The 17,401-nt window shown below is 36.8% G+C and overlaps 1 pseudogene; it reads right to left on the reverse strand.

The window, feature by feature from the left end:
• Positions 1-5,105: 5,105 nt before the first annotated feature.
• LOC109558072 (small ribosomal subunit protein eS19 pseudogene) lies at positions 5,106-5,547 on the reverse strand (annotated as a pseudogene).
• Positions 5,548-17,401: the final 11,854 nt, after the last annotated feature.

Here is a 17,401-nt window from a genome sequence, read left to right on the forward strand (position 1 = left end):
TTTCCAGCATTTATCATGTGTAGACTTGATGACCATTGTGACCAGGGTGAGGTACTTCATTTAGTTTGATTTGCATTTCTTTAATAATCAGTGATGTTGAGCATCTTTTCATGTACCTTTTGGCTGTCTATATGTCTTCTTTGGATAAATGTCTATCTATTTAGGTCTCCCACCCATTTTTTGATTAGGTTTTTTTTTTTTTTTTTTTTTATATTGAGTTGCATGAGCTGTTTGTATACTTTGGAGGTAAAATATTTTTAATGATGATATAATTGTAAATCTAGATCATTTGGGAGACTTTATTTTTTTAATAATCAAAATCAATGATTTGGGCCTGCACTTTAGATTTTCCCTTATGCCCTCTTGTGTCCTAAAGGGAAAGAAAAACAGATTTTGTCAAGGAAAGAGCTAAATTAATAGAATATCTGATGATTTCTAAAATGTTTAATAATGTCATTTAGGAGGAATAGAAAGTCTTATATATCCATAAAGAGAAAAATGAAATAAAGTTCAAATTTTAAACACAATGCATTTAATATCACTTAATATTAAAAAGCTAACTGCCTAAAAAAGTGGATCAAATTGCTCTTTTAAATTAATCATTAGATATTAGTTTGGTTTTTTTGTTTGTTTGCTATCAAAGCCTGTACCTTACATCGTAATAAATACACTAAAGAATAGCAAAAAAAAAAAAAAAAAAAAATCAAATTTAGATCAACATTTATCTAAAATTTATTTAGATTCCAAATGTTTCATCTGTATGAGGCTGGAAAACAATATCTGGTTTTTAAAAAATATATCAAATAGATTTATTTTTAATTCCAGGCCATGTGTAGTAGGCATTTCAAAACTTTATTTTTATATATGTATATCCATTCATCATTTAATATTTGGTAACCACTGTTAGTGTAGTAGGGACTTTGCTGTTGGGGACATAAGCAATTCTTGCTCTCTAAGTCTTCATTCTACTTAGAGGATGATAAGAAAGAATAAATTATCATTTGTTAGGTTGTATTAAATGTCTTGGAGGAAAAAATAAAGCATAGAGAGAATCGTGAGTACCTCACGAGTGGATAGTATGGCACGTGGTTTGCAGCTTTAAAGTGGGTGTTCAAAGCAGAGCTTACTGTATAAAATAAATAAGCTGTCAGGATATGTTGCAAAGCTCAGGGATGATAGCCAACATTTTATAATGATTTTAAATAGAGTATAATCTACAAAAATTCTGAGTCTATTGTATACTTCAACCTAATATAATATTGTAAGTCAACTATGTGTTGTTATTTAGTCACTAAGTCATGTCCAGCTCTTGCCACCCCATGGACAGTAGCCCGCCAACTATACCTAAAATGAAAACCAAAACAAAGAAGACCTCACTGAAAATGTGAAATTTGAAAGACCTGAAGCAAGTGACAAAATACACAGAAAAATATTACTTAGATTTCACTTGTTTTTCAAAAAGTTAAACTGAAATGCCTTATAAGTATTTTAAAATGGCAGTGTTAGAATAATTTATCCCATTAGTTATTCCATGAGGGGCATGTGTACAGTCCACTGTGGACCTGTGATCATCTTAAAAGATGGCCTGCAACATCCTGATGATTCCCATTTTATTCAAGGCGATTTTAATATTCAGTGTGACTTTCCTTCACCTTTTTAAAAATGAGGGCTATGTCTTTTTAGGCACCTAGCTTTAACCACTTAATGACTTTAATAAGCAAGAACATTCCATTCTCTGATCAGAATAATAACATCAGGAACCAGGCAAAGAATCCAACCAAACTGAGGCCCGAGTTAGTGCTAGTTCTCTTGAGTCTCCTTGTGACCCTAGACAGCACATTTAATGTCTCTGGGTCTCAGTTTTCTCACCTGCTAAGCAATCAGTTTGTGTCCTGGGATCCTTCAGGTTTCTTGTAAATTGTAACAAGTTATCATTTCCCAAATTGTGTGATTTCATCACACATTCCTGTGCCTCTTACTAACATAAAGGGTCTCAGGATAATAACTGTTTTGTGGGAAGTTCTAGTGAGTGACTCAGCAGACCAGGCTAGGAAACCTGAACACGCCTTTCTACCAGTGCCCGTGTGAATCATTTTCTTGGATTTTCAGTTGTATTCACTTACTGTGGAATTTGTTAGTGCCCTTGGCAGAGTCCTTACCCCATTGCTCAATCGGCATGCCAAACTGCTTCATCTCCTGCTATTGTTTTCCAGAAATTACAGCTGCCCTGCATGGCTGCAAGCACTGCTTTGAAGTGCCCCCCACACCTGGGGTTATGCTGTTTCATCTCACCATGCCCAGATTTCGGGAATCCTAAAATAACCCTTTGTCCCCACCCAGTAGCTCCGTGAAAATGTGCTGTGGTGTGTCTTACTTAATTCTATGAGAACTGGCACTGGATGGCATTATTTACTTGTTTTTTTTATGTTTATCTTGGAGGGAAAGGATATGTATCAGAGCTCAAGAGTCCAAAGTACAACTTTATATTGTTTGAATTCCTCCTGCATCTACAGAGTTTTCTGAATACTTGGACTCACATGAGTTCCTCTGCCTTCTTAGAAGAGGAGATAGCATTGGTGGTAGCCAAATGGAAATGAACAAATTGAATTTGAAATCGAGCTTCACATCTTTTTGGCTGGTTATTTGGAAAAGTACTTTTACTGCAACTGTTGAGCGTTGATTATAATGATTATCTATAAAATCACTATTTACTACTACCCAGTATGATTTTATTTCTTTTAAAATATCAGTTGTCATATTCATATCACACATTTTTTGTGCAAAGTAATAGAAGAGAATGTATGTAAAACAATCACTAAAGTACCCAACGTTTGAAACATACTAATTTCTCCTTTTGAACGCTTTTTTTTTCAGTATCTAAGCTGAACACAGTGTTTTATAATTATTTCACATGCATAAATGTTGTCTTATTAATCTTCTCATAAATTTTGTGAGAAAATGACCAGCATTACGTATTTCCCTGGGGTCCCCAATGCAGTGTCTGGTCTACTTGGGACTTTATTAAGTTAGTAATTTTAGACTTAGACTTGGCACAGTACCAGGCATATAGTAATTGCTCAATAAGGATTTTATGAATGAGTGGGTTTCAATGATTTGCTACATTTTAAAAATTTGTAGGTCTACTTTTCTATGTCTAAAGTTTTCTTTCAATTGAAATTCTGTTTGATAAGAGCAATGATCCTTGGCTAGACCTACCATGACTTATTTCAAAATACCTCTAAAGTCAGGGGCCTCCCAATCCCACATTTCTGGGATATTAGGTCCTGTTCTAGGACTTCAGGATTGCCTAGAAAGGGATATTCACATACAAGGTTATGTTTTAAATAGTATATGAAGTTCCCAATAGTCATATGGGAGATATATCTAGGATTAACTTAATGCCAATGTCAGCAATGATCAGAATATTAACATAACTGGCAAAGGCCCAAGAAGACAGTGTTCTTTGGATTACTCATTCTAGTTTTAGCAAATAACAACTTTTCGAATATTTTGAAGGAAAACTTCTACTGGAACTTTGCTTGTGTATCCAAGAATTGCAATGTGAATGATTGTCTAATGGTTTGTCATTTAGAGGGCTTAAAATAATTATTTTCTCTGCATGGGAAAAAAAAAAAAAAAGCCAAGGTGCCAATCATCTAACCACATACCTGAGATAAATTTAATGTTTTGAATAAATCTGAAAGAAATTTATTTCGTTTAGTCCAGCAGTCTCAACTTTGGGTAAGAATCAGTTGAACAATTTATTAAAATTACAGTTGGTCTGAGGTGGAAATCAGGAATCTGCATTTTAGCATACTGCATTTTAATCTGCATTAAATTATTGCACAATCTGCATTAAATTAAATGCACAATCTGCATTTTAATCATTCCAGGTGATTCTGATGCTTACCAATCTATTGATGTCAGTAAGGAAACTCCGTCTTAACCTCTGCACTGCTTAGGAAAGAGCATGTGGGTTTTACAGGCAAATGCAACTCAATTCAAGTTCAAGATCTTCCATTTACTGTCTTTGTGTGTGAGTACTGGAACATATATAACCTCTTTGAACTTCAGTTTCCAACTGTAAAGCTGGATAACTCTTACCATATAAGTATGATTTTATCTAGAGCACTTAAAAATTTGTTTTACAGTAGGTCCTTTTTGGTTATCTATTTTAGATATAGCAGTGTGTACATGTCAATCCCAAACTCCTTGCTGCCACACTTTAGCCCTGGTAACCATAAATTCATACTCCAAGTCTGTGGGTCTGTTTCTGTTTTGTGAATGAGTTCATTTGTATCGTTTTCTTTAGATTCTGCATATAAGCCTTGTCATACTGCCGAGTGACTTCACTTAGCATGATAATCTTCAGGTCCATCCCTGTTGCTGCAAATGACATTATTTCATTCTTTTAAACAACTTGAGTAATATTCCATTGTGTATATGTACCACATCCTCTGTATCCATTCCTCTGTCAATGGACATTTAAGTTGCTTCATGTCCTGGCTATTGTGAACAGTGTTGCAATGAACACTATGGGGCATGTATCCTTTTGAACCATGTTTTTCTCTGAATATATGCCCAGGAGAGGGATTGCTGAGTCATATGGTAGCTCCAATTATAGGTTTTGTTTGTTTGTTTGTTTCTTAAGGGACTTCTATACTGTTCTCTTGAAGAAGGCAATGGCACCCCACTCCAGTACTCTTGGCTGGAAAATCCCATGGACGGAGGAGCCTGGTAGGCTGCACTCCATGGGGTCGTGAAGAGTCGGACATGACTGAGCGACTTAACTTTCACTTTTCCCTTTCATGCATTGGAGAAGGAAATGGCAACCCACTCCAGTGTTCTTGCCTGGAGAATCCCAGGGACGGGGGAGCCTGGTGGGCCGCCGTCTATGGGGTCGCACAGAGTCGGACACGACTGAAGCGACTTAGCAGCAGCAGCAGCATACTGTTCTCTATACTGGCTGTAACAATTTACATTCCCACCTACAGTGTAAGAGGGTTACATTTTCTCCACACCCTCTTCAGCATTTATTGTTTGTAGATTTTTTTCTTTTTTTTTTTTATCGAATGAGGCAATTTATTAACCCAGCATCATCTGTCCTAATGCTTTTTGTTGGCAGCTGCCACGTGTCCAGTGATTCTGTCCCTGAGGCGTCAGTTTGTGGCCCCCATCTTGGTCCTTTTCCACCATTTTCAGCCCCTCCAGGGCTTGGAGGACCCACTGGGCCACGCTCTTGGAGCCTCTGCTGAAGTGGCTGGGCATGACACTATTCCTGATGCCCCCCATAGATCTTGGTCATGGAGCCAACCCCAGAGCCACCCAGGAGATACAGGTGCTGTGCCGTGTAAGCAGCTCATGTGTGGAACCCATTCTCATCGTAGGCAGCAAGTTCTTTATGCTTGGCCAGCTTGACGGTGTTACAGGGACTTTCAGCTTCCCGGACTTTTTGAGGAAGGCTGCCAGAGCTCTGACGAACTCCTGCTGGTTCACGCCTTTTACAGTAACTCCAGGCATCCTGCAGCCTCTGCGCTGCCAGCCAGGGGAAAGCTGTTTGTAGATTTTTTGATGATGGACATTCTGACTAGTGTGAGGTGGTACCGCTTTGTAGTTTTGACCTGCATTTCTTTAATCATTAGTGATGTTGAGCATCTTTTCATGTGCCTCTTGGCCATATGTATGTCAATTTTGGAGAAATGTCTATTTAGGTCTTCTGCCCATTTTTAACTGGGTTATATTAATTCTAGTAGGGAAATACATTGTGCATGCATTGATATAATGTCCTAGGCTTGGTTAGTTCCTTAATTCTTCTGCGGTCACTCAGAGGTAGAAACCTTGAACACTGCCAGTGGTGGGAACATGGTCTTTAAATGGGTCATTTACTTTTGAATCAGATCAGAGTCCCTTGAATGTTACCATAGGCAAAAGTTGTTGAAGGAAACCTATAGTTTTATACACTTGATTGCTCTAAATTTTAATGTAAGAAAAGACCTCATCTATTTCTGGCTCTATAACTGTACTTAAGTCACAGTGTAATTCCCCATAAGAGAGACTTGAAGTGATTACTCAAGCACACAGTACCTGTAAGTTGACTTGTTTTGAGGCTTCCTGGTTTGTCTGCTGCTAATGGAGGTAGAGGCTGGAGGGCTTAATGATCAAATTGTTCTGGGGCCTGTCTGGAGATGTGAGGGTACTTCACTATACTCTGAAGGTTACCAAGGAAGATTCTAAGGGGAACCCAAGCTCCAGGTAAGACTCCCTGAGTTATCACTAACTTGGCATTACTCTACAACCCTCTGTGCAAAGCTTTACTGATGCCCCAGAGGTTGATGTTCTTCACACCCTCCAAAAACCTTGATATTTGCACCTCCGCTGCCTTACATAAATGTACTGGACTTGATCATTTGCACATATGTGTCCCACTGAGGACATAGATTTTGGTTCACTCCTTTTTATGTCTGTTAGAAGGACACTGTCAGACAGTGAATAAATGAATTAATAAAGGATTATTCTTAGTTATATACCCACTTCCTAGACTGAGTGGTTCTCTCCTATGTTAAGCTTCTGTATGGAATTGTACAAATGTTTTGCCTTAAAAGGGCTACTTTAGTTTCCTTTGTAATATGTAGTTCCTTTGGAGTTAATGAGCTAAGAGTATTTTATACACTAGTGCTTCAGCATTAAGAGAAGAAAATACTTGCCCTGCTGATTTGTTAAATTAGATGAAAAAGATTTTTTGTTTTCTACTTTGCATTGCAATGCTTCAGAAATCATTTTAAGAGGTATGTATATCTTTAAGAACAGGTCTTAAAACCCAAAAGGCCAAGGAAATATTTTATCATAGTTTCAGATTTATTTATATAAGTTTTACAGTTAGCTCATTGCCATCATGAAAAACAGCTCAGACTTCTAGAGCCTTCTACTAAGCAGTTACATCCAAAATATGTAAAAGAGCTGTTTCAGTATTGAAAAGTTTTTTTTTATAAAATGCTGAAACATTTTTATATTAATATGCTATTTTGAAGTTTATCTATTTTGTAAAAATGTTATAAAATGCTGAAAACACCAGTCTGAATTAAACTTGGAACTATGCTGCAAAGATAAAAATGCATCTCTCTGGAGAACTTGATACTTTCTTGATAGGCTTGACTAGCTGTGCTTAATCATAGTATGCCTGAAATCAAGTCAGCTTGCACCTCTAACTAGACTCGTGGGACATCCCAACCATAACTTACCTGCTTGATGTCATATTTTTCTCTCCATCAAAAGGTTTTGGTCAATTAAAAAAAAAAAAAAAGGATTTTAGTCAATTTAAATATGTTAACGCAATACGAGGAATGAAGTGAAGTGAAGTCACTCAGTCGTGTCCGACTCTTTGCTACCCCATGAACTGTAGCCTACCAGGCTCCTCTGTCCATGGGATTTTCCAGGCAATAGTACTGGAGTGGATTGCCATTTCCTTCTCCAGGGGATCTTCCCAACCCAGGGATCAAACCCAGGTCTCCCGAATTGTAGACAGACACTTTACCGTCAGAGCCACCAGGGAATACTAGGAATAACTAGGAATACTAGGAATAACTCCCCTTAATTAAGAGAATTTTGTCCCTAAAGCTCATTATACTATTTTCATTTAAATTAGATGAAAGAAAAACTAATTGTACCTTTAAACCTCTCACCTATATCTCCAGATGATAAATGTGCCAGTAACATTAAAGAGAGAAGCACGGTAGAGTTGAATCCATTGTTTATTTGGAAGGTAGTTTTTTAGTAAGCATTGAAAAATCATGCAAGGAGGGATCACAGGCAGGAACATGAGACTCTTAGAAGAGCTGTGATGGTAAATGATGGTCTCTCTGTGAGGGAATCTGATCATTGTAACAGTCCTGCATGTGCAGGCATGAATGAGTGCTTAGAAATATCCATTTAGGAAATGGTAAAGCAAAAGTCAACTTTGAGATTCTTAGATAAGAAACAGTACTCTTAAACTTTACCAGTGCCTCCATTTTCACTCACGTTATAGCCAATTCACATGTGGGTTGACATTTTATTTTCATTGTTATACTTGGCCCAGAAGAACTCTTACAGCAGGAATTGTTTCTGTTTCTCATTGAAAGTTGGGATATTAAAAATAACTGGGAATCATTGTGAATACTAGTATTTAGAATCATTTGACTATGGATCTTTGGAAAATACTTTGAGGTTAACTTATTTTGGGAGTGTAAAACATAGGTAGGAAAATACACAAATCAAATGTACTACTTGATGATTTCTTCCTCACAAAATGATGACTTCTGTGTAAAACCTACACCCAGATGAGGAAAGAGACCGTTATTTGCACCGAGAAGACTCCTTTTTTTTTTTCCTTTCAACCATTAATCCCCAAAGATAACCACTATCCTGATTTTTCTAACTTCATGTAAGTGGAATCATACAGCAAAGATTGTTTTCCCCCTGATTCTCTGACTTCACATATGCATGTGAGATGCATCCACATGGTTGCTATAGTTAATGTTCTTTTTCTTTTCACTATGTAGTTATCTATTTTATCAGTGTATCATAATTTATTCATAATTCTGCTGTTACAGACTCTTGATATCCCTATTTGAAAGCTATTGCAAATAGTGCAGCATAAACATTGTCATTGTCTTTGTAGTAAATATGTGAGTGCCTTTCTCTTTTGTGCAAGTCTGATAACAGAATTGAGGGATTATTGGATCTGTGTTTTTAGTAATTTGAGTAGTTTCTTCTAAGCAATAAGAGTACCATTTGATTCATATCCACTCCAACATTTGATATTGCCTGTCTTTTAAAAATGGAGTGTTCAGTTCAGTTCAGTTCAGTCGCTTAGTCGTGTCCAACTCTTTGCGACCCCATGAATCGCAGCACGCCAGGCCTCCCTGTCCATCACCAACTCCCGGAGTTCACCCAAACTCATGTCCATCGAGTCGGTGATGCTGTCCAGCCATTTCATCCTCTGTCGTCCCCTGCTCCTCCTGCCCCCAATCTCTCCCAGTATCAAAGTCTTTTCCAATGAATCAACTCTTCACATGATGTGGCCAAAGTATTGGAGTTTCAGTTTTAGCATCAGTCCTTCCAAAGAACACCCAGGGCTGATCTCCTTCAGAATGGACTGGTTGGATCTCCTTGCAGTCCAAGGCACTCTTAAGAGTCTTCTCCAATACTACAGTTCAAAAGCATCAATTCTTCGGCGCTCAGCCTTCTTCACAGTCCAACTCTCACATGCATACATGACCACAGGAAAAACCATAGCCTTGACTAGACGGACCTTTGTTGGCAAAATAATGTCTCTGTTTTTGAATAAAAATGGATTGTACAGTATATCTATTCTCAGTTTTAACTTGTATTTACTTGATGACTCTTAAAGCCTCTTTTTGTGTATTTAGGAGCCATTCTAATAGTTTCTTTGTAAATTGCTTTTTCAAGTCTTTTACCTAGTTTCCTATTTTGTTGTTTGTATTTTTCTTAGTGATTTGTAGGAGTTATTTATATTTTCTTTAGACACATTCTTTGACAGTACATTTATAAAAATGTGTTTTTGTACCTACTATAGAGTTTGTTTGGTTTGTAATGATGTCTTCTTTTGGGGAACAGAAATTATTTAAGCTTAGTCCAATTTATATGTTTTCCTATCTTCTTTAACCTTTTTAGAATCTTATTTAAGAAACACTTGTCTATCTCAGGTCATGAAAATAGTCTCCTGTTTTCTTAATGAAAGCTTTTGTGTTTTGCATTTCACAATTAAATCTACAATCCATCTGAGATTGGTTGTTGTGTCTGATGTGAGACAGGGATCACATTTTATTGATTTTTTTTTTATATGAATAGCCCATTGATCAGTACCCATATTGAAAAGACCATCCTTTCTGGAAAAGACTATTTTTTACCCACTGTACTGCAGTGTCACTTCGTAAAAAAAAATTAAAAATGACTGTGTATGTGTGTAAAAATATTAATGTTTGTATTTATGGATTTTCAATTCTACTTCACTGGTCCATTTTTTGATTATCCTCATTCCAAAATCACATTGCCTTAATTACTATAGATTTTAAATGTCTAGCAATTTGTTGGTGTAATTTCCCCAGCTTTGTTTTTCTTCTATTTTTATCTTGGCTCTTCTCAACCTTTTTTTCATTTTCACATAAATTTTAGAATCAAATTTTCAACTGACACCAAGAAAGTACTGACGTTTGTATTGTATATATGAATCAGTATGGACTGAATTTACATTTTTACAATATTGAGTTTGACGGTTCTTGATTATGGTATATTCCTACTTCTGTTTACATCCACTTTGACTTTTCTCACTAATGTTTTGTACTTACATATATTTTGTTGGATTTATTCCATCAAAGTTATTATTTAGGTCTTACTATAATTGGCTTTGTGTTAAACTTTTTTTTTTTTTTTTGGAAGATAAAATGTAGTTGACTTTGTGTAATCATCATGTATCTAGAGATTTTGCTCAGTTCACTTTTTGACAAATAGCTTGAATGTAGATTATTTTTCTTTTGCTTTGTTTTTGCCATTTTCTCTGTACACGTATCAAGTCAGCTGAAAATAATGAATTATTTTGCTTTTATTTTTAGTGCCTTGCACCGGCAACTCCTTTTAGTATCGTAAAAAGTAAAAGTGGCAATACCAGGTAAGTAATAAGAAGAGTCTTATTACTGGTCTCAGGAAATTACTGAGCATTCTACACTATTTTGAAAGTTCCATTCTATATGCAGTTTAAGAGTTTTTATTGTAAATTAATGTTGAATTACCTGAAATGTTTGCATGTATTAAGAGGACTATGCACTTTTTCTTTTCTTTTGCTAATTTGTATCAACACTAATTTATTTTTTAATGTTAAAATGCCCCTGCATGCCTCAAGTAAGTCCAGTTTTTAATGACATATTATCTTTTTTATCAAATATTCTTTTACATGGCAATTTACTCATGAGAGACACTAGGTCAAATGTTTTTACCCCTCTTTTAAATTAAGTTGAGCTTTATTTACATCCTAACTCTTTTGTTGTTTTTGACATTTTAACTCTTTAAAAAACAAAATTTTAAAATATTCATTTTTGTGCTAATTTTTATAGCAGATATATTCACATAGGTAATATCTTAGAATGATTATTCCAAGTACCAGTGTACTAGTACTGTGTAAATAAAACAGACTCTTGTGTTGTTACACTTTGAGTAAACTGGGTTTCCCCAATTTCTCCAGACATCACATCTTTTTCTTAATGTGCAAGCAGTAATAGAATCACTATCTCACTGTCTACAAAATGCAGTCTTTGGTGAGATTTTACTCCAGGAATACATTTTAGTTGGAAATTTTTGCCTGAACTAGTTTCTGATCATATTCTTAAAGTGTTCCAGAATAAAGTCTGTTCTTTACCTTTGCATAAGCAAAAGTTCCATTTTGTGTTTTTCCTTAATTAGATGTGTTATTTGTATTCAAAGGGGAATCCAAACTTCTACAGAAAATGTTAAAAACTGAAGTATAGTGAATTCTATTATTAACTTGTCTTTTCCATTTAATTGTGATTTCTATCATTTACATATATATTTTTTACTTATGAGTTTTCTTTATATTAAGCATTTTTAAATTAAAATGTTTGCATTTAAAAATAGGACACAGTTGACAGAAACCTAAGTATAACTGGGGAAAAATACATGAGTAATTTAATACGAAAGTTGCTATGCATAATGGTATTGCAACAAAATGATGGATAGGAAATAATCATAGGCTAAAAACTTCTATAAAAGTCTGGTAATTATATTTAATGGATGTAAGTGTCTTTCTACTCTGTTTGTTGTTGTTTTTCTCTTTTTTTGGTTCTAATTTTGAATTGTGTAATTGCAAGAAGCATAAATTCACTCCCAGTAGTGGAGAGAAACGGAGAAGGCAATGGCACCCCACTCTAGTACTCTTGCCTGGAAAATCCCATTGGTGGAGGAGCCTGGTAGGCTGCAGTCCATGGGGTAACGAAGAGTCAGACACAACTGAGCAACTTCACTTTCACTTTTCACTTTCATGTATTGGAGAAGGAAATGGCAACCCACTCCAGTGTTGTTGCCTGGAGAATCCCAGGGACAGAGGAGCCTAGTGGGCTGCTGTCTATGGGGTCACACAGAGTCAGACTCGACTGAAGCGACTTAGCAGCAGCAGTGGAGAGAAAAGAAAACCTATGGTCAAGACAAAATAGGCAAATGCAGTTATCCATAAAGGAGAAATAAAGTGCCAGCAGGCCACAGTAGGACTGGAACTAGAAACCCAAAAGTTAGTTTACTCTTTCCGACTTGAATATACTTGTCTCTGTTCAGTTTCATCTCTATATGGTTTCACCTTAGTTTTTTACATGGTGTAGCATGGGTACCACTACATCTCGTTATTTGTGTGGTTTTGGAATTCGTATGCTTTTGTTATTTAAGATATTTCAGTTATTAAGGAGGAAAGCCTCTTATTGTTCCCTTCTTATGCTTCCACATGAGGATCTTCATTTAAAAGACCTCTATCTTCTTCTTTTATATTTTCTTGACTCCACATCTTGTAACAAGGGGGAATTATTTTGCTTGGTTTGTTTGAGAGGAGTTGTTGAGATGGCTGTGCTAAGCAGCCACTTCACCACTCTCTATAGATCTCCCTGCCTGTGGCCAAGGTGCTCTTACTCACAGGGATCTGCTACATAAATAGGAAATCAGTAGTATTCTACCTGTGCCAGTTGGTGCATGGATAAATAACTGTTTAAGTCCACTTGTGCTGCCATAACAAAATACCACAAACCAAATGGCTTATAAACAACAGAAATATATTTCTCACAGTTCTGGAGTCCAGAAGATCAAGATGCCTGCAAGTTTGGTGTCTGGTTAGAACCCACTTCCTGGTTCATAGACTGCTGTGTGCTCTCATGACACAAGGGGGCCAGAAAGCTCTCTGGGATCTCTTCTATATAGGGACTAATCCCATGAATGAAGGCTCCATCTCATACCTAATCAACTTCCAAAAAGCCTTATCTCCTAATGCATCACGTTAGGGGATTAGGATAGGAATTTTGGAGAGATGTGCTGTGCTTAGTCGTTCAGTTGTGCCTGACCCTTTGGGACCATATGAACTGTAGCCTGCCAGGCTCCTCTGTCCATAGGGATTCTCCAGGCAAGAAACATGGAGTGGGTTGCCATGCCTTCCTCCAGTGGATCTTCCCAACCCAGGCATCAAACCCATGTCTCTTGTGTTGCAGGTGGATTCTTTACCATCTGAGCGACCATAATCATGTTCAATTTAGGAATAAATTTTTAGCAAGCCTATTTGGCTTTAGATATAAAGTCATAATACCCAATTAGCTTTCCTAGTAGTAAAGGTGATATTTTGAGTTCCATTTTTCTGACTGTTGATTCTATTTCTCAATTGGTTCCAAAAGAACAGAAACCTACTACAAATCCTACACAGAAAGAAAATATGGTCCATTTGTCACATGATATAAAACAATTAAAATGTTAAGACTGAAATTTAAAAAAGAGTGCTTAAATATGCAGATGAAAATATAGATCATATTTATGAACTTGAATATGGAAGGATTTTGTAAGGAAGCAAGTTAAAATGTAAAAACTAGCCTCGTATTTCACCATAATAAAATAAAAATACCTGGGTCTCAAAAAAACACACAATAAACAAAGTACAAAAAACCTGTCAGAGTGAGGTAAAAAATTATAGCCTGGAAATATAATACAAATTCCTATAAATGAGAAAAAAAATAACCCATTAGAAAAATGGGCATCATATAAAATATATCCTGGCTAGTCAGGAAAGTATGATCTATTTCTACCACAAGGAAATACTGGTTACAATGAAATATTAGTTCTACAGTGAGATACTAAAAATGCCAAGTGTAGTAACACCAAGTATTGGAAAAAATGAAGAGCAATTATAATATTTATATACAATTTTTTAACGTCTAAGATATTTTATAGTTTTTGAAGGAAAGGCCTTATCCTGAAATCATAGGTGGTAAGACTTGTGAAATAAGGATTTTTATCATAATACATGCAGCCATAGTCCTGGGATTACTAACACTTGCTGGCTTCTAGTTGCCTACTGGATAGAAGTTAAATATCCTAGCATGACATTGAAGGCCTTTTACACTTAGGGTCTCTCTTTCTGTCTTCCTTCCTTTTTTCTCTTCCTCACTTCCTCTCTTTCTTCGCTATGCTGGGTCTTAGTTGCGGCACATGGGGTCTTTAGTTGTGGCGTTATGAATCTTAGTTGTGGCATGTAGGATCTAGATCCCTGACCAAGGACTGAACCCAGCCCTCCTGCATTGGGAGAGTGGAGTCTAAGCCACTGGGCCACCAGGGAAGTCCCAGAATCTTACTTTATTTTCCACACTTACTCTTTCCTCCTTATAGCATATGTTCTGAGTATCTAATGAATCGTTCTCAATTCCTAGAGTGTACTCCTTTTTAATGCTTTCACTTGAAGTGCATCATTCCTCCTTAACTTTTGATCATCTTTTACAACAGTTAAAATATTGCCCTTGTAAAAATACCTTCAGTTTTCACACTGTGTTACATACTTCAGGGTGTTGTTATGGGCTTATATATCTGTGTTCTCCATTGAAGGCAGCTTGTGGAAGGTGCAACCACATCTTACTTGTTTTTGCTGCCCAGTGCTTGGCATAGGAGGTGCTTGATATTAGAAAAATAAATTTTTAGAAGAGATGTTGGAATGTCACAAGTTGAAGCAGTTGTTGCTAAATTAGTGACACAAGCACTGAGCAGGATGAAACTTCAGAGATTGTCACTGTGTTAGAGTGATCTGAAAAGATGCCATGAAAGCTCTTGGCCTTACTCTTGGTCTCAGAGTGTGGGTAAACCCTGCAGTCATTGAGGAGAGAGGTAAGCTTCCCAAGCTGAACCAGTAAGGAGAGCAGAAGTTTGGACAAGGGGAAGCCGTTCTTCAGTCTGCAGATTTCAATGCATGTTCTGCCTCTTTAGGGAGCTAGTGTCTTTATTTTCTGGGTTCTATAGAAACTGCTCATGTTTCCTTACTATTTAAGGTAAAGGTAGAGACTATGTTGATGTTTCAGCTCCAAGGAGAAAAAAAGAGAAAAGGAGATACATAGGAGATGGAGCTAAGCAAGGATTTGTGGTCTCAGAATGTAGTCTCAGCCTGAGCCCATAGAGAGCTCTAGAGTGTGAGCAGCACTCAGAATTAATCTCTGCTCAGGGCAAGCAGGGGATCCTTTTATATACTCAGGTTAGTCCATTATTGATAACAGGCTGTTTTTGAGAGGGGTCCCATCCCTGGAGCAAGAGAACTTCCATTTGTCTGGAGGCAGTTCTCTTAGAGAGGGGTCAGCTGTGACTATGAGCTGCTAACACACCCAGCAGCTGGGAGATGAGTATTCTTGGCTGCTACAGTGGATCTAAGCAAGGGACTACTTTAAAAATCTACTCAGATACCCTCTTGTAAGTACCTACTTTCCCACTCTTCTGCTGTGGCCCCACTTTGTATCATGCGGTTGTATCACTGCCCCCGTCTGCTGGGCCACTCATACTGCTTTTGCTGACACTATCACTTTAAAATAGATCCTGGTCCTTTGGGCACTGCTGTGTTTCTAGGTCCTTGGCACCCTAGCCACTTCTTCTGGATATCACCATTTATTGCATTGCTCTTGATTCTGTAGCTTTCTGGGTGTCAAGTTCTATTTAAGGTCAAAGCTTGGGAAGAGATCCCCTTGTATTCTGTTACATTGTATTTGTTAATTGGTACCCAAAGCAGAAAAGATTGTACTCCAGTGTTTTTAGGAGTAAATGATAGAGCAACTCTTTTGCTTTCTCTAGCACTCACTCACCCAAACATTATCCAAAGTCTTGGCTAATGACTACCATTCTGTTATTGAAACACTATGATCTTCCCAATTTTCTGCTCCTTTAGGATGTGTCCTCTCCCCACTGGCCTCTCAGTCGCTCTTGCAAATGGACACTTGGTAGGCCTGTGCCATCAAAGACCCTACCACATATACAGTTTCTAGTAGTGCCAGAATCATGTCTTAAGCTACATATGCAAAATTCAGATTAAGACTAAATCATGTGACTAGTTGAAAGGAGTTAATTAATGCAGTGACTATGCTGGGGAGAAGCACTGTATTAGTTTCTGTTCAGAATTCCATGATCAGAATGTCTAGTACTTTCAATAGTATCTGGATGTCCTATCCTTCTAGGCAAATAGAAAACCAATGAGCGGTGAATGGAAAGGCTTCTGCGATAAGGCATTCATTTACCAGTGTCATTTCTAGGCTGAAGCATTTAATTATGCATGTGAGACCCTCTTGTGCTTTTGTGCCCTGCTGTAGCAAGGATGGAGGAGGCTCTGGGGTGCAGCTAGCGGGCCAGTGGTTGAAGCAATCTCTGCCATCATACTCAGAGGACGTTGTGTAAATGAGAAATAAGAGAAATGGTTTTTCTTGAGTTAAGCCATTGAGATTTGAGTATTGTTTGTTAGTACAGCGTAAACTTAGCACATCCTCACTAATAAAAACAACTGCTTTTATTTCCTTCTCATTCCCCGTTTAACAACAACAACCAAAAAATGGTCTCTATAATGAAGGAGCTTTTGGTGAAGACTGCAAGTTATAAAACTTCATACTCATAAATTTTCCTTTTTCCTTTGCCTCCCCTCTTCTGTCACCTGGTATGCTTCTTAAAGAATCTGTGTGTTTGAGTAGAATGGTTTCATAAAAAAAATACTAAACATAAAGTACATTCCAGATGGTTAATCTGCCACAGTTATTAAAATAAGCAAAATATCTGAATTGCAAAATGAGTGATTGGTATAACTTAGGAAGTCAGTAATCAGGTCAATTGTATAGCTCTAGAAAGCCAAACCTTTCAAACTCCACATCTTTGTGTGTGTGTGTGAATTTGGTGACAAGTATGTCTTTAATCAACGTGTTGATTTTGGCAAGTCTGATAAGTAATACGAAGACTTATATAGATAGATAAAATGTTTCTTCACTGGAATCTCTCAAATAAGTCTCAAAAATGTCTATTTACACTCTGTACCTATTGAACTGAATTAAAAAAAAAAGGTAAAATCTGACACAGTCACATCACAATGTAAACTCTGCTTGTGAAATGTTATTGCAGCCAATATTTTAAATATTTTAGTATAAATCATTCTGAATGTATGATATGTATAATGTGATGATTAATATTTATCTTAATACATCTATTATTTATAAAATAATCAGCCGATAGTAAAATTTACTTCTTGCAAATCTAGTAGCTAAAATCAGCATATATTTTAGGTGTGTGGCTGATGCTCTCTGCTGCTCTACTTTTTAATTTAACATTTTAGCAAATAAAGCTGGAGGCCTCTTTTCAGAAT

Source organism: Bos indicus, chromosome 4, assembly GCF_029378745.1.
Source record: "Bos indicus isolate NIAB-ARS_2022 breed Sahiwal x Tharparkar chromosome 4, NIAB-ARS_B.indTharparkar_mat_pri_1.0, whole genome shotgun sequence".
Taxonomy (NCBI): Eukaryota; Metazoa; Chordata; class Mammalia; order Artiodactyla; family Bovidae; genus Bos; species Bos indicus.